Here is a 19,262-nt window from a genome sequence, read left to right as displayed (position 1 = left end):
GTCACAATTAAACTTGCCAATAGAGATACTATTTCACCAGTGGGAATTGTTAGAGATGTTGAAGTCTTGTGTGGGAAAACCAAATATCCCGCTGATTTTCTCGTTCTTGGTTCTCCACAAGATAGCTTTTGTCCCATTATATTTGGTAGACCCTTCTTGAATACTGTTAATGCTACGATAGACTGCAAAAAGAATGTTGTTACTGTTGGTTTGGATGATATGGTTCATGAGTTTAATTTCTCTAAATTTAGTAAACAACATAGGAAGAATTGCCTAGTAAGGATGAAATTATTGGTCTTGCTTCTATTGCTGTATCTCCTAGTGATCCTTTAGACCACTATTTGCTAGACCATGAAAATGATATGTTCATGAATGAAAGAAGGAAAATAGATGAAGTATTCTTTAAACAGGAACCTATCCTGCAATACAATTTGCCTGTTGAAATCCTAGGGGATCCTCCTCCACCCAAGGGTCATCCCGTGTTTGAGCTTAAACCGTTGCCTGATAATCTTAAATATGCTTATCTTGATGAAAAGAAAATATATCCTGTCATTATTAGTGCTAACCTTTCAGAGCATGAAGAAGAAAGATTATTGAAAACTCTGAAAAAGCACCGTGCTGCTATTGGATATACTCTGGATGATCTTAAGAGCATTAGTCCCACTTTATGTCAACATAAAATAAATTTGGAAGCTGATGCCAAACCAGTTTGTGATCCTCAACGACGTTTGAATCCTAAAATGAAAGAAGTGGTAAGAAAGGAAATACTCAAGCTTCTGGAGGCAGGTATAATTTATCCCGTTGCTGATAATCAGTGGGTAAGTCATGTCCATTGTGTCCCTAAGAAAGGAGGTATTACTGTTGTCCCTAATGATAAAGATGAACTGATTCCGCAAAGAATCATCACAGGTTATAGGATGGTAATTGATTTCCGCAAATTAAATAAGGCTACTAAGAAAGATCATTACCCCTTACCTTTTATTGATCAAATGCTAGAAAGATTATGCAAACATACACACTATTGCTTTCTAGATGGTTATTCTGGCTTTTCTCAAATATCTGTGTCGGCTAAGGATCAATTAAAGACTACTTTTACATGCCCTTTTGGTACTTTTGCTTATAGACGTATGCCTTTTGGTTTATGTAATGCACCTGCTACCTTTCAAAGATGCATGATGGCTATATTCTCTGACTTTTGCAAGAAAATTTGTGAGGTTTTCATGGATGATTTTTCTGTCTATGGTTCCTCTTTTGATGATTGCTTGAGCAATCTTGCTCGAGTTTTGCAGAGATGCGAAGAAACTAATCTTGTCTTGAATTGAGAAAAGTGCCACTTTATGGTTAATGAAGTTATTGTCTTGGGGCACAAAGTTTCTGAAAGAAGTATTGAAGTTGATAAAGTCAAGGTTGATGCTATTGAAAAGATGCCATGTCCCAAGGACATCAAAGGTATAAGAAGTTTCCTTGGTCACGCCGGATTTTATAGAAGGTTCATTAAGGACTTCTCAAAAATCTCTCGGCCTCTTGACTAATTTATTACAAAAAGATGTACCATTTGTCTTTGATGATGATTGCGTAGAAGCATTTGAAATACTTAAGAAAGCACTAGTCTCTGCACCTGTTGTTCAGCCACCTGATTGGAATTTACCCTTTGAAATTATGTGTGATGCTAGTGATTATGCTGTAGGTGTTGTTCTAGGGCAAAGAGTCGATACAACAACAACAACAAAGCCTTTAGTCCCAAGCAAGTTGGGGTAGGCTAGAGGTGAAACCCATAAGATCTCACAACCAACTCATGGCTCTCGCACATGGATAGCAAGCTTCCATGCACCCCTGTCCATAGCTAGCTCTTCGGTGATACCCCAATCCTTCAGGTCTCTCTTAACGGACTCCTCCCATGTCAAATTCGGTCTACCCCGTCCTCTCTTGACATTCTCCGCACGCTTTAGCCATCCGCTATGCACTGGAGCTTCTGGAGGCCTGCGCTGGATATGCCCAAACCATCTCAGACGATGTTGGACAAGCTTCTCTTCAATTGGTGCTACCCCAACTCTATCTCGTATATCATCATTCCGGACTCGATCCTTCCTCGTGTGGCCACACATCCATCTCAACATACGCATCTCCGCCACACCTAACTGTTGAACATGTCGCCTTTTAGTCGGCCAACACTGAGCGCCATGCAACATTGCGGGTCGAACCGCCGTCCTGTAGAACTTGCCTTTTAGCTTTTGTGGCACTCTCTTGTCACAGAGAATGCCAGAAGCTTGGCGCCACTTCATCCATTCGGCTTTGATTCGATGGTTCACATCTTCATCAATACCCCCATCTTCAGCAAAGAGTCGATAAGAAATTAAATGTTATTCATTATGCTAGTAAGACTATAGACAATGCTCAAAGAAATTATGCTACTACCGAAAAGGAACTTTTAGCAGTTGTATTTGCTTGTGATAAATTCAGACCCTATATTGTTGATTCTAAAGTAACTATCCACACAGATCATGCTGCTATTAAATATCTTATGGAAAAGAAAGATGCAAAACCTAGATTTATTAGATGGATTCTCCTGCTGCAAGAATTTGATTTACATATTGTTGATAGAAAAGGAGCTGAGAACCCCGTTGCAGACAACTTGTCTAGGTTAGAAAATGTTCTTGATGACCCACTACCTATTGATGATAACTTTCCTGATGAACAATTAAATGTCATAAGCACTTCTCGTAGCACTCTGTGGTATGCTGATTATGCTAATTATATTGTTGCTAAATTTATACCGCCTAGCTTCGCATACCAACAAAAGAGAAAGTTTTTCTATGACTTGCGACATTACTTTTGGGATGACCCACATCTTTATAAAGAAGGAGTAGATGGTGTTATTAGACGTTGTGTACCTGAGCATGAACAGGAACAGATCCTACGCAAGTGTCACTCCGAGGCTTATGGAGGACACCACGCTGGAGATAGAACTGCACATAAGGTATTGCAATCCGATTTTTATTGGCCTACTCTCTTCAAGGATGCCCGTAAGTTTGTTTTGTCTTGCGATGAATGCCAAAGAATTGGTAACATTAGTAGACGTCAAGAAATGCCTATGAATTATTCACTTGTCATTGAACCATTTGATGTTTGGTGCTTTGATTATATGGGACCTTTTCCTGCCTCTAATGGTTATACACATATTTTGGTTGCCGTTGATTACGTTACTAAGTGGGTAGAAGCTATTCCAACTAGTAGTGTTGATCATAACACTTCTATTAAAACGCTTAAGGAAGTTATTTTTCCGAGGTCTGGAGTCCCTAGATACTTAATGACTGATGGTGGTTCACACTTTATTCATGGTGCTTTCCGTAAGATGCTTGCTAAATACGACGTTAATCATAGAATTGCATATCCATATCACCCTCAATCTAGTGGTCAGGTAGAATTGAGCAATAGAGAGCTCAAATTAATTTTGCAAAAGACTGTCAATAGGTCTAGAAAGAATTGGTCCAAGAAACTTGATGATGCATTATGGGCCTATAGAACTGCATACAAAAATCCTATGGGTATGTCTCCGTATAAAATGGTTTATGGAAAAGCTTGTCACTTACCTCTCGAACTTGAACATAAGTCATATTGGGCTATTAAAGAGCTCAACTATGATTTCAAACTTGCCGGTGAAAAGAGGTTATTTGATATTAGCTCACTTGATGAATGGAGAACCCAAGCTTATGAAAATGCCAAGTTGTTTAAAGAAAAGGTTAAAAGATGGCATGACAAAAGAATACAAAAGCGTGAGTTTAATGTAGGTGATTATGTATTGCTATACAACTCTCGTTTAAGATTTTTTGCAGGAAAACTTCTCTATAAATGGGAAGGTCCTTACGTTATCGAGAAGGTCTATCGTTCCGGTGCCATAAAAATCAACAACTTCGCAGGCACAAATCCGAAGGTGGTAAACGGTCAAAGGATCAAACACTATATCTCAGGTAATTCTATAAATGTTGAAACTAATATTATTGAAACCGTAACCCCGGAGGAATACATAAAGGACACTTTCCAGAACGTCCTAGACTCCGAAAAGGAATAGGTATGTGGTACGGTAAGTAAACCGACTCCAAAACAATTTTTAAGGCAATATTTCTCTGTTTTGGAATATTTAGAAAAATAGAAAAATAAGTAGCTGTCTGGGGAGGACACGAGGCCTCCACGAGGGTGGAGGGCGCGCCCCCCTACCTCGTGAGCACCTCGTGTGCCCTTCGAACTCCGTTTCCTTGCACGATACATATTTTGGTCGGTAAAAATTCATTATATATACTCCCGAAGGTTTTGACTCTCGTATCACGCAAATATCCTCTATTTTCGTTTCGAGCTATTTCTGTTGCAGATTTAGAGCACCATGACTTCTCCCTTCTCCAACAACGAAGACAAGGATGTCTGGCTATTGAAGATAGAGTTGAAAAGAGAGGAACCAGAAGAGATCAACAAGGATGAAAGGATCAAGAAGGCTATGGAGGTTCAAGCTCCGGTGGTGAAAGAAGAAGACATCCCTCAACCTTTACCTAACCTTTTCACTCCAACAGAGATTGAAGCCTTCCAGATGATTGAGTTAGCCCGCATACAGAACAAGTATCTTACACAGGAGAATATTTTGTTGAAGGATCATATTGCCGGGCTCAAGAACATTATCCGCAAGTTGGAGGAACTTTTACGCTTGATGTGCGATTATCCACCATCATCATCACCACCTCCATCACCTTCGAGGATATAATCACATGGTATGGGCACTCCCCATGGCAACTGCCAAGCTTGGGGGAGGTGCCCTGGTATCGTATCACCATCACAACTCCTATCTTTACCGTTTTTCTTAGTTCGATCCTATTAGTAGTATCTTGATTTAGTAGAATAAAATCATGGCATGATCTAGTTTTGAGTTTTACTTTATGATCCTTCTTTTGTAATCGAGTCCGTGAGCTATATAATAAAGATTAGTGTTGAGTCAAGGGCTTGATTATTTTGCCATGATCTTGGGTGATTAGAAGAAAAATAATAAAAATAATCAAATAGTTCATATTGATCTTAGTGAAAGCAATGACTTCACGTAGAAAGAGTATGATGATTAAAAGTTGTTGGGAGTTGACAAATATAGCTTTGGTCATCGTTGCAATTAATAGGAAGTAATAAGGCAAGAGAGGTTTCGCATATAGATATATTATCATTGACATCTTTTATGATTGGGAGCACTCATTAAAATATGACATGCTAAAGAGTTGATGTTGGACAAGGAAGACAACATAATGAGTTATGTTTTCTTACATCTAAGATAAAGTATGTTTTCATGGATCCTCTACCATGTTGAGCTTGCCTTTCCCCCTCATGCTAGCCAAATTCTCAGCACTAAGTAGAAATACTACTTGTGCTTCCAAATACCCTTAAACTAGTTTTGCCATGAGAGTCCATTATATCTACCTATGGATTGAGTAAGATCCTTCAAGTAAGTTGTCATCGGTGCAAGCAATAAAAATTGCTCTTTAAATATGCATGACTATTAGTGTAGAGAAATAAGCTTTGTACGAACTTGTTGTGGACGCAATAAAAGCGACAGACTGCATAATAAAGGTTCACATACAAGGGGCAATATAAAGTGACGTTCTTTTGCATTAAGATTTTGTGCATCAACCCTAAACGCGCATGACAACCTCTGCTTCCCTCTGCGAAGGGCCTATCTTTTATTATTATCCTCTACCTTATGCAAGAGTCACGGTGATCTTCACCTTTCCTTTTTCATTTTATCCTTTGGCAAGCTCACCATGTTGGAAAGAACATGATATATATATCTAATTGGATGTGGGGGGAGCATGAATTATTATTGTTGACATTACCCTTGAGGTAAAAGGTTGTGGGGCAAAACTATAAGCCCCTATCTTTCTCTGTGTCCGATTAAAACTCCGTAACCACAAGTATTGCGTGAGTGTTAGCAATTATGAAGGACTAAGTGATAGTTGAGTATGTGGACTTGCTTTTAAGCTCTGACATAGACTCTTTCCTATGTTATGATAAATTGCAATTGCTTCAATGAATGAGGGTATAATTTGTTGGTGCCCAATAAGGTTTCTGATTCATACTTTGGCTTTGTGAAAAGATCATCACTTGAACTTGAGTAATCATATGACAAAATCTTTATATGTTGTTGTTATGAAATAATCATGATGCCTTCATGTCCGTATTTTATTTTTATCGACGCCTCTACCTCTAAACATGAGGACATATTTATTGTTATCGGCTTTTCGCTTGAGGACAAGCGAGGTCTAAGCTTGGGGGAGTTGATACGTCCATTTTGCATCATGCTTTTATGTCAATATTTATTGCATTATGGGTTGTTATTTCACGTTATGTCACAATACTTATGGTTATTCTCTCTTATTTTACAAGGTTTACATGAAGAGGGAGAATGCCAGTAGCTGGAATTCTGGGCTGGAAAAGGAGCAAATATTGAAGGACTATTCTGCACAACTCAAAAAGTCCTGAAACTCCACGGAATGTCTTAAAATAAATAAAGAAAAATCGTCGCCAAAGATGAAGGCCAGGGGGCCCACACCCTGCTCACGAGGGTGGGGGGCGCCCCCTAGGCGCGCCCCTACCTCGTGGGCCCCCTGGTGGCTCTCCGACTTCCATCTTCTCCTATATGAAGTCTTTCGATGAGAAAAAAATAGCAGGCAACCTTTCGGGACGAGACTCCGCCGCCACGAGGCGGAACCAATCTAGGGCTCCGGCAGAGCTGTTCTGCCGGGGACACTTCCCTCCGGGAGGGGGAAATCATCACCATCGTCATCACCAACACTCCTCTCATCGGGAGAGGGCAATCTCCATCAACATCTTCACCAGCACCATCTCATCTCCAAACCCTAGTTCATCTCTTGTATCCAATTCTTGTCTCCAAGTCCGGGATTGGTGCTAGTAGCTAGGTTGCTAGTAGTGTTATTACTCCTTGTAGTTGATGCTAGTTGGTTTATTTGGTGGAAGATCATATGTTCAGGTCCTTTATGCATATTATTACCCCTCTGATTATGAACATGAATATGCTTTGTGAGTAATTACGTTTGTTCCCGAGGACAAGGGAGAAGTCTTGCTATTAGTAGTCATGTGAATTTGGTATTCGTTCGATATTTTGATAAGATGTATGTTGTCTAACCTCTAGTGGTGTTATGTGAATGTCGACTACATAACACTTCACCATTATTTGGGCCTAGAGGAAGGCATTGGGAAGTAATAAGTAGATGATGGGTTGCTAGAGTGACAGAAGCTTAAACCCTAGTTTATGCGTTGCTTCGTAAGGGGCTGATTTGGATCCATATGTTTCATGCTATGGTTAGGTTTACCTTAATACTTTTGTTTTAGTTGCGGATGCTTGCAATAGAGGTTAATCATAAGTGGATGCTTGTCCAAGTAAGGGCAGTATCCAAGCACCGGTCCACCCACATATCAAATTATCAAAGTACCGAACGCGAATCATATGAGCGTGATGAAAACTAGCTTGACGATATTCCCATGTGTCCTCGGGAGCGCTTTTCCTATTATAAGAGTTTGTCCAGGCTTGTCCTTTGCTACAAAAAGGATTGGGCCACCTTGCTGCACTTTATTTACTTTTGTTACTTGTTGCTCGTTACAATTTATCTTATCACAAAACTATCTGTTACCACTTATTTCAGTACTTGCAGAAAATACCTTGCTGAAAACCGCTTATCATTTCCTTCTACTCCTCGTTGGGTTCGACACTCTTACTTATCGAAAGGACTACGATAGATCCCCTATACTTGTGGGTCATCACATGCTAACCCTCCATCTGGTCGCCATGGTATGCACCAACTGTGCACTCATCGACGACCACAAGCCAGAGGATTGCAATGTCGCCCTGGCTTTATCACCCCCAGTCATCACTACTATGACCGTCGGTCCTTTTGCACCCCTAGCTTCCACATCATTCGACAGGAGCCCTCGCGGCTTCTCAGCCCCAGGCACCAAACACCCAGGTTTCATGACCCCTGGGGCTAGCCCCGCAGTCTTCGCCACACTAAAAATGACCCCATTGATCGCCACTGACGAGGCACTATGGCTACTCAGCATGTCGTTGCCAGCGGATAACCCCACCATAAGGGCCATGGAGGCCATCAGGTAGGCTACTGTAGCTGCCCACATACAACTGTAGAAGGACAAAGAGGAGGCCGCCGCGCATCAGGCTTGGTGGTGAGAAATCATGGCCAAGGAGCAGCGACAACGACCTCGACCCCAAATGTGTTCAACAACCATAACCCTTGTAGTTCACGAGCGAGAGATTGGTAATGACATCGACAATATCAAGGAGCTGGAGTTCATCCGAACTGTGGCTAGAAATCTCCAGACAGCTGTAGTACTTGCCGATTGGGTTTAAGCTACCCCGAGCGTCCCGGTCGCAAACATCATCAACCAGCTTTGGATCGTGTCGTGGAACGCTGTCGAGCTCTAGGAAAATGCAAGCGAATCAAGGCTTTGCCTTGATGACACCGATGATGTCCTCTTCGTGGTAGGTCATCCACGACAACATAATCGCTAGGGCTCCCAGCCCAGGGTGATGGCACCATTGGGGGAGCCCGGGAACCTACGCGAACCGGTACCAACCATCACAGGGCGACACTCGTCCACCCCGTCATGACCTTCCCCTATGCATGAACGCCTTGGTTATCATCCCGACCTTTGCAATCATACCAGGGTTTGAGAGAAGGAGCGGTACGGGTACAACTATGAGCCCCTAGCGCCATGTTCAGCACCCTTGACCGCCGATATTGCCCTTCCATGCTTTGCCTACGGGGTGATAACCCACCCCTTACCAAAGCCGTTTATCACACGCGGCATCGACAAATACTCAGGAGACTCGAAGCCGGACCACTGACTCGGCGTTTGCCTTACGATGTAGGACATGGTGGGAGGCAACATCGACAACGCTCTCAGATACGTGCCCCTCTACCTCACAGGGTCGGTACACACATGGCTCAATGAGCTTCCACCAAGCACCATTCACAACTGTAGCGACTTTGAGAGCGCCTTCATCAATAATATTGAAGGAATGTACCAGTGCCATGCCGGTGCATATGACCTCCATAAGTGCATCTAGGGTGACAGAGCTAGTAGGCAACTTCATCTCCTGATGGCTTAAGAAGCGCAATACGTTGACAACAATCTTTAACGAATAGGCCATACATGCCTTCATCAACAGAGCCTAGGACCTGCTCCTACATCACAAGCTCGGCAAGAACCAAGCAGGCGGTAAAGCCCAGTACAGTGGCACAACTGATGAAGGTGGCAAATGATTATGCGACGGACGAGGGGATAGCCCGAGCAGGCTACTGTAATGCCCAGGGGAGATCTCGATGCAGAGTTGGGGATGACGGGAGAGAATAGGGTAGGTGAGGAGGAGCTTGGAGAAAGGGAAAGGGGGATCGTTCAATTACTCGCTGCCATTTCCTCTGGTGATGCCTACATAAGTAGCTGACCCTTACAAGGCCTGTGGCCCATACTTGCATAACCCCACACACGCACTCCACATGTAGGCCCACTCATGCGATGTTGCACGTTCAGTTAAGTAGTTAACTGAACTGCACTTTATCAATCCGATGCTGATGCAGTAACAACATCTGCAGGCGCGACATTGTCCCCCTCTTGTGAAGAAGCCCCTTCCCAGATACAGGCTAAAGGGTACCGATGGTGAAGGACATCGTAGTCTTCCCAGGTTGTGGCCGACGACGACATGTTTGCCCATTGAACATGCAGTTGCACCACAGGCACATCCCCCTTCTTCATCATGCGTCGCTCTAGGATTGCCACTGGTTCAGTTTGCTCGTCGGCGAAGTCTGGCACTCAAGGTAGTTCGGAGAACACATGAGTATAATCCGGAGTGAACGGCTTCAATTGAGAGACGTGAAATACCGGGTGGATGCGGCTGTCCGGTGGCAGTTGCAGTCGATATGCTAGCATGCCGATCCGTTCCGTCACCAATAAGTGACCGAAGAACTTGTAGGCGAGTTTCTTGCAGGGGTGGTTGGCGACAAAAGACTATGCATACGGCTGCAGCTTGAGGAGTACCTGTTCGCCGACGTCAAACGCTCGTTCTGCTTGGTGTCGATCTGCTTGTTTCTTGAAATGAGCTTGTGCACGCATGAGCTGTGCGCGCAGCAGGTCCGTGTGTGTTGTCCAGTCCAGGTCGCCCGACGCCACGTCGGTGTGTAGCGCGGCGCTCAGGTGTGGCAGGACCCCCAGATTGGGCTCTTTGCGATACAACGCCTTGAACGAAGAGCAATTTAGGAAGGCGTGGTGCACGGAGTTGTACCAGAATTCCGCCGCCGACAGCAACTTGCGCCATTGTCGTGGCGTGTCATGTATCGCACACCACAGGTACATCTCCAGACACTGGTTGAACCGCTCCATCTGGCCGTCCGTCTAGGGGTGGTACGCGCTGGATTAGAGTAGCTTGGTTTCCACGGCGGCAAGCAATTCGCGCCACATGGCGCTGGTGAAGATTTTGTCGCGGTCGGAGATGATCGAATGGGGGACGCCGTGAAGCTTGATGACATGTTACCAGAAGGCGCGAGCAACTTCGGCGGAGGTGAAGGGGTGGCGAAGCGGAACGAAGTGTGCATACTTGGTCAACCTGTCGACGACGACCATGATCGCATCGGAGCCATGGTTCCTTGGGAGTGGGAAGTGGTTGAAGCTTGCCGGCGGGGTGCGTGTGCTCGTGCTTGGCGTGCTGGCACATGGCGCACTGCCGGACAAAATTCTCCACGGCACGCTTCAGACCTGGCCAGGAGAACAACTTGCAGACGTGGTGGTAGGTTGCCGTGGCGCCAGAGTGCCCACCCACTGCACTATGATGGAGGGCAGTGATGAGCTTGGTCTGTAATGCGGAGCTGGCGCCAATCCAAAGCCGTCTGCGCTGCCTGATAACGCCATTCTGTAATGTGCGCCCCTGGTGGTCGATGGCGGTGACCGCCCGCTTTGTTAGCAGCTCTTGCGAGCCGGGTCAGTTTTGTAGGAGTTAGCCACTTCTTGCAGCCATTGGGGTTGGCACACCGAGAGAGCGTCGATTGCGAGAAGTTGGCCGATGCGGGATAGCGCGTCCGTGGCACCATTGTCGACACCTTTCTTGTAGCGGAAGGAGAACTGCAAGCCGACCAACTTGGACATGGCCTTGCGCTGGAGTCTGTAGCGAGCTGTTGATCCATAAGTGCGCACAAACTCTTCTGGTCGGTGATGATCTTGAACAGGGCGCGTTGCAGATATGGCCGCCACTTGTCGATCACCATCATCAATGCCAAGAACACCTTCTCCTATGTCGACAACTTCTGATTCTTGATGCCTAGGGCCTTGCTAAGGTACGCGACGGGGTGGCTGCCCTGCGTGAGCACCGCACCCACACCGGTGTTGCACGCGTCGGTCTCGATGGAGAACGAGAGCGTCGAGTGCGAGAAGATGGCCGATGCGGGATAGCGCGTCCGTGGCACCACTGTCGACGCCTTTCTTGTAGCGGAAGGAGAACTGCAAGCCGACCAGCTTGGACATGGCCTTGCGCTGGAGGTCCCTAGCGAGCTGCTGTTCCGTAAGCGCGCACAGACTCTTGTGGTCGGTGACGATCTCGAACGAGGCGCGTTGCAGATATCGCCGCCACTTGTTGATCGCCATCATCACTGCCAAGAACTCCTTCTCGTATGTTGACAGCTTATGATTCTTGACACCTAGGGCCTTGCTGAGGTACGCGACGGGGTGGCCGCCCTGCGTGAGCACCGCGCCCACGCCGGTGTCGCATGCGTCGGTCTCGATGGCGAACGGCTGTGTGAAGTCTGGGAGCGCTAGTATGAGCGTGCTCACCATGGCATGCTTCATCATCTCGAACGCATGCTGGGCCTTGTCGTTCCATGCGAACCCTTTCTTCGTCAGGAGCTGGGTAAGTGGCTTCGCGATGATGCCGTAGTGAGGAACAAATTTGCGATAATAGCCGGTCAGTCCGAGGAACCCGCGAAGCTCGGTGGGCGTCGTGGGCACGAGCCAAGCCTACATGGCGCTAGTCTTGCTCGAGTCAGTGGCAACTCCGTCCTTGGATATCACGTGCCCCAAGTACTCGATGCTGGTTTGCACGAACGAGCACTTGGTTGCCTTGGCGAAAAGTTGATGTTCACGGAGCAGCTTCAGGGTGAGACGCAGGTGCTCCTCGTGTTCCTGCAGGTCAGTGCTGAAGACTAAAATGTCATCAAGAAATATAATGATGAACTTACGGACGTATCGCCCAAACATAGTGTTCATGAGGCACTGAAATGTTGCAGGAGCGTTGCACAAGCCAAATGGCATCACTTTGAAGTGGTAGTGCCCATGGTGAGTTTTGAAAGCTGTCTTCTCTTCATCCTCCTCGCGCATACAAATCTGATGATATCCGACGCGCAGATCAATCTTAGAGAAGTATGTAGCACCTGCCAATTCATCCAGCAACTCATCCACGACCGGCAACGGAAACTTGTTCTTGACAGTTACAGTATTCAGTCATCGAAAATCGACATAGAATCGCCAAATGTCGTCCTTTTTCTTCACCAACAAAACTAGAGCAGCGTAAGGGCTCATGATGTGAGCAATGACTCCAGTCTTCAGCATGTCTTGCACCTGCTTTTAAATTTCGTCCTTCTGAGAAGGTGAGTATCAATAGGGCTTGGTGTTGATTGGGGCAGTGTCCAACTCGAGATGTATGTCGTGATCATACTGTCGACGGGGTTGTAAAGTGGTTGGTTCAGCGAACACGTCCTGATATTCTGACAGTACCTTCTGAATATTTGGTGGAATAGGTTCTGTGATCTCTTTGTCAGACTGCTCGACTATAATGAGAGCTGCAGTCCAAATAGCGTTGGCCATTCCATGCGATGGAGTTCATATGCATCTAACTCTGCCATTGGAGGAAGATCAGAAGTTCTGACACCCTATAGATGAACGGTTTTCCCTTCTGTATCAAACGCGATCGTTTTCAATTGCCAATGCGCGGATAACCAATCCATGCCAAGGACTCCATCATATGCTCCCAGTGGTAGGACTCTGAGGTTTGTATGAAAAGTGTGTCGAGTTACTTGCCATCCCAATTTTTGCACAATCTTGTTGCAATGCAAACGTTGCCCGTTGGCCACCCGGACTGACACCGGTGGCAAAGCCTCTGTGGGAGCTGACACTCGATGCACAAAGGATTCACTGATGAAGATGTGTGAGCTACTTGAAATCCACAAGTAGTAACATGTATTGATCTCCAACTTGTGCGCGAAGGCAAATTGTGGAGGGTGCCTCATCTCCAAAAACTGCATGTTGTGATATGGCACAACACTCTGGCTCGTGGGCGTCAGGCGGGTCCAATAGTTGTAGAGCATGCACTGTATCATCTAAAAGAATTTCTCCAAAATCACCCACTTCGATCATCAGTATCTGTCTGGTGCGTTTGCATTGATGCTTGCATGAGTACTTGTCGCCATAGCAGAAATAGAGACCGTTAGCTTGTCGGAATTCCTTGAGTTGGCGTTCTTGGGCGAACTAGTCGCCGCCTGGACGAGGTTGGGCGGCGGCACGAACGTGAGCGGTTGTTGCTGTTGCTGGTGGTGGCCGCCCCACGGGAACAATGCGGTTGCACGGTGTCCATTGTTTTTCCAATTCTTCTTCCTAGATTCGTGCAAACACAACAGCTCTGGTAATGCTTGTGGGATCTTGTAACCCGACGCCCAACCGTAGTTCATCCTTCAGACCAAGCAAGAACTGAGATATGAAGAACTGCGTGCTCAGGGTTGGATCCAAGGAGAGGAGATGGTACATGGATGTCTTGAACTGCTGACAGTACTCCTGCACACTGCCCATCTGATGCAACTGGATTAAGTGATGCATCTGTGCCTCAAACTCTTGAGGGCCAAACTCCGCTTCCACAACTGCTTTGAATGCAGGCCATGACATAGCAGGGTTTGTGTCGATACACCTGCAGCCACATCGCTGCGAGCCCATCCATGTATAGGTCGGCGGTGGTTACCCAATTGTGTTGCGGTACTCGGTAGAGCTAGAAGTAGGAGGTGCATCGCTCGAGCCAGATGCGTGGCGCGTCACCGTCGAATCGGGGGAAATCGTGCTTGGGCGGCTTGGTGTAGTGCTCGACCCCCCGTTGTTGCTCGTACGCGGTGGGTGAATTCTGCAGCAGCAGGGGCGACCCGTGGTTGACGAGCCATGTGAACGGAAGATGCACTACGCCTTCCGTGTAGAGCGGTGATGGTGGCGGTGGGTGAGTCATTGGTGGTGGAGGGGGTGGCGCGTGGATGGAGGAGCCCGAGGCCGTCGTCGTACCGGGCGCGGATGTGCCGGGGTCGAGCAGCGGAGGTAACTTGCGGGCCTCCTCCACATCTGCTTGCATCAGATCGATCTGCTTGGCAGGTGCTTGAGCTTGTTGGAGACCTGATTGTTGTAGGCGACCTATGCTTGGTGACACAAGTTGGCCATCTTCTGGTTGGCATCGAGGCGGCGGATGACGGTCTCGAGCAGGCTCTGCAACTTGTCCGTCGTCTCCGTCATCGCGTCCAGCACGCGATGAGTCTACGCTGAAGGTTTGGACGACGACGTGGTCGTGCTCTGAATCGAGGCGAACCCCGAGTAGGATTTTGAGCGAGCTCGCCGGAGCGGCTCGCACCTAGCTTGATGGGTGTTACCGCTCGATGTGGTGGACAAGCGAGTAGCGGCGACCGCGATCGGTGGAAAACAATATCGGGAGGATTTTGTGGATGGCTCTGATTGCCACTATAATGCCCAGGGGAGATCTCGAACCAGAGTTGGGGATGAGGGGAGAGAACAGGGTAGGTGAGGAGGAGCGGAGAAGGGGAAAGGGGGATCGTTTAATCACTCACTGCCATTTCCTCTGGTGATGCGCACATAAGTAGCTAACCCTTACAAGGCCCGCGGCCCATACTTACATAACCCCACAGATGCACTCGGCCAGTAGGCCCACTCACGCGATGTTGCACGTTCAGTTAAGTAGTTAACTAAACTGCACTTGATCATTCCGTTGCTGATGCAGTAGCAGCATCTGCAAGCGCGACAGCTATTGCGAGATGTCGGCTTCAGAAATCCAGGAATCGATGTAAGCAGAGGCCGAAACCCGTAAGGAACAAAAACCGCAAACTGGAACAAAAAGAGACCGTAACTTCCTTCCTTGGCTGACTGCGTGGCCTTCAAGAAACTAGAAAAACTGCTTTCTACCTTGCCTTCTTATCTATCGGAGGATCCGGATTCTTATCTTTTTATTCAGGCGGGAAAGAATCACTGTTTAGATTCTCTGATAGGACAAGGATAATGACATGGAATCCGATCTCAGCAGCCACCAACATGACTGGATCTTGCGGCAAAAAGGCGAGGTCACACTTATGAGGAGATTATGAGTGGCCTTTGCAAGTACCATAGCCACAACAACTACAAGGCCTCGCAGTCAACAAGAGATTGCGCCCTGAACGACAAGCTGGCAAAAGGAGAAAAAAGGCAGGTCAGAAGACGATGATGACAGGAACTCGCGGCCACTGGCCTCAACCGATGTTGCGCGATGTTCCATAATATAACTGACTACCCAGAGTTCCCCAATACCTGGATCGGTTTGACTCCACTATCTCTTTTGGCATAACCTACCACCCAGAGTACATCTATAATCTTGGAAAATCTATGCTCGTTCTCGATCTAATAATTGGAGGTTTTCAGCTCATGAAGGTGCTCCATGAATGGGGGCAGTTGCATAAACATCATTTACGCTAGTACGATGCGCAATATGGGCCTCCTGTTAACCGCCCCCATCCCTAACGCACTTCCACGACATTATGCCAGCGAAAAAGGCGGAGCCCCTCAGTGAAATTAACGAAGAAGTCATCTTTGGCCCTAAGAGTAACTTCTGATCTGAAACCCTGTGCTTTAAGGTGGCCCCATTCAAGGGGGGTTGCCATGCTCTCCCTGGTCGCCCCATGTTCTTCAAGTTCATGTGTGCATACCAAAATTCATTCATATCCTCGAGAACTAAGGGTTTTAATCGTGCATAGGACGACGAACATCATACGAACGACAATGGTAAACATGGTTTGATCAAACAAGTACTACACTAGCAATCCACGAAAGGTTTGATATTACCCCCTCCGTTCCTAAATATAAGTATTTTTAGAGTTTTCAATACAAACTACATACATATGTATATAGACCTATTTTAGAATATAGATTCACACATTTTACTTCGTATGTAGTCCATATTGAAATCTCTAAAAAGACTTATATTTACGAACGGAGGGAGTACAACAAGATGGAGATGGATGATGGTGATGATAGATGATGGAGATGGTGATGTCGTCGCCTCCTTGCACGAGGTGGTGAAGATAGCAATCTCCTGTTTGCCGATTCCCCTTTTAGATGCCTTTCGGAGGCTAGGGTTCTGTGTTCTGTATGAGTTTCTGATGTCTGTGCGCATCTATACTCTGATCCGATTTGGACGGGGTGGAGGTGTGTGAAAATAGTGGCTGTCGTGGTTGGTAGGAGCTTGTTACAAGCACGTGCACTTGTAGATGTCGTCTTGCTCTGACATCCTGCACAACTTTCGGCTTTCTTCTATTTTCCTCATTCTTTTATAGAAATTGTTAATCACATTAATTAATGTGATTTTTTCATCTCTTCCTTGAGTTCTTTCCATAGTGCTCTGATTGCTTCGAAAAACGCATCCCGAGGGAATCGACAAAAAACTGCACGAACATGGTAAAATTCCACAAAGCTTACCATGTAGGCACAAAATATAGATAAAAAACTTCACATAATTTGAACTCATCAGATGACTGGTACCGCCATATCGAGCCCATATCTGGGGCGGATATGGAGTCGCCCGTCCGCCACATCGAAGCGGGACACCATGTCCCCACATATACCCCACTCCGGGTGAACCCTAGACCCCGGTAAAAGGATGCCTGAATCGGAGGTGTGTACCGCATGCTGCGATAGATAGTGGGCGAGGGAGGGTGGCATTGGCGGAGGTAAGTTCCTTCCGCAGGCCGCGCGTGCCCGTGCTCGCGTCGGTAGTTCCGCGAGGCGCCTTCACTGCAAAACACGAAGGTGCTCGGGCTCGGCATCGAGGAGTCTAAGCGTGTGGCGGCGAGGAGGGTGGTGGGTGACACAAAAGCGGCCGAGCTCGCAAAGGATCAGACCCACGCCGCTCGTTGTCTCGTGGGCTTCATCTCGACCTTCTCCGACAGCGGCCTGGCGAGCACCAACGACGAGATGCGTGGGCCGGCCGCCAACACCTATGTGGAGGATTACTATCGCCGCTCCAGTGACTGCAAGGGGAAGGAACCAACGAGAAAATGGTGAAGTCCGGTGCCTCCCCCATCCGCATAGTTAATGTCTATATATTTTGGTTTATTCGAAGTCCGGTTATAAACATTTTGTGTCTGGTGTTGTGATGAACTTGCTATTCCCCAATACATGTGTTTTCTATTGCTATGTTCTTTTTTTTTGAGCCGAGACCGTAGAACAATCGTTCTACGATATTTTCTATATTAATAAATTAAAAAGTACAATTACAAAAGGCTACAAAGCCAGAATACAGAACATCAACCCACACCAGTTTTTGGAAACATGAGGAAATTAGAGATTATGCTCAATCCTACTGGTAATCAAATCAACTTTCTTTTGCTTTGCTCTAAGCCTAGTCATTTCCATGCCTTCTCTGAGATAATGCTTCCAGGATCCATAACTCATCGGCGCCTTTCTGAAGATTTTGTCATTTCTGATCATCCAGGTACTCCAACAACCCATAATCACCACTTCCATAGCAATATCCTTAGGAAGCACACTGAGAGTGAAAAATAACTTCATCATAGGTAGATGTACCTCTGTGCTTATCGGGTGCAATTCTGCTCCAGCAGTAACCAACAAATTGGCAGTCCTAGAAAAGATGGGTGCTAGTTTCCTTTGTAGACTCAGCACGGAGGGCACAATTATAATCCTCTAAGTGCATGTTTCTGCGTTTAATCATATTTCTTGTGCTCAGTCTGTCATGAAGCAAAAACCAAAAGAAAATCTTGTGCCTGAGCCTACATGCCGTTTTTCAAACCTTCTGAAAGATCTCATGTGCATTACTAGGGCTAGCAATGGCTTTATACATGGTCATAGAGGAAAATTTCTGCGTGGTGCCTTCCACGATCCATGAGTCTCTGCGTGATGAGTGCTCCCTGGTTGTAATTATGTTCTGTAATGCATTGAACTGATTGTAGGCCTAGAGTGATAGAGGTCTATGGAAAACAGTGCTTAAGTCCTCATACTGTTGTGCCTGTGACAGGGTGATGTCTGCATTGATAGCAAATGAGTGAAGTTCAAGGAATTGGGTGTTCAGAGGCATGTTCATCCACTTATCTGACCATAACAGAATGGTGTCTCCTCTTCCAGCTTTGCACTTTGGCCTTTTAATGTAGGTAGAAGTTTCAATATTGATCTCCACCAAAAGGATCCAGTCAATCTATCTCCAGGTAGACTGTCTTGATAATATGCTTCCCAGACAATATTGACCCATGGGATGTCCTCTCTATTGAGGAATTTATGCAGAAATTTCATGAGAAGGGCTTGATTGTGAGCCTGTAGATCTAGTACACCCAAACCACCATGGGATTTAGGCATACAGACTTTTTCCTAAGAAATCAAAACCAGGCCTCTGTCCTGTGATCCATATTTCCTCCAGAAGCAATTCATCAGGTAGGAGTAGTTTGCTCAAGAACAGTCTTTGGGATCATGAGAGTACACATGAAGAATGTTGGCATGCTTGTGAAGACAGACTTGAGTAGGGTAAGCTTATCTCCAGTAGATAACATAGTTGAGCAGCTAAGCAATCTGTTCTCAATTTTTTTCAACATAGGCATGAAATCTTGAACTTTGGGATTGGAAGAGCTCAAAGGGAGTCCCAGGTAAGTGTGAGGCCAATAACCAATATTACAACCAAGCAGAGCTGACAGATCCAACATTTTCTCATGAGGAGTATTAATTGAAATGAGAGTGGACTTGGAATAATTAATCTGCAGGTCAGAAAATTCAGCATAGTGCAAAAGCAGATTTTTGATATGCTGGACTTGTCTGTGATCATCCTGAGCCACAAGTACAGTGTCATCAGCATACTGTACAATTGGGAAATCAACAGAAGTGGTATGTTGCAGTGGTGGATGCACCAAGTTGTTTCTCATGGCTTCATT

The sequence above is a fragment of the Triticum dicoccoides genome, chromosome 6B (genome assembly GCF_002162155.2).
Source record: "Triticum dicoccoides isolate Atlit2015 ecotype Zavitan chromosome 6B, WEW_v2.0, whole genome shotgun sequence".
Lineage (NCBI taxonomy): Eukaryota > Viridiplantae > Streptophyta > Magnoliopsida > Poales > Poaceae > Triticum > Triticum dicoccoides.
The sequence above is the reverse complement of the archived record's forward strand: the minus strand, read 5'-3'. Positions refer to the sequence as shown.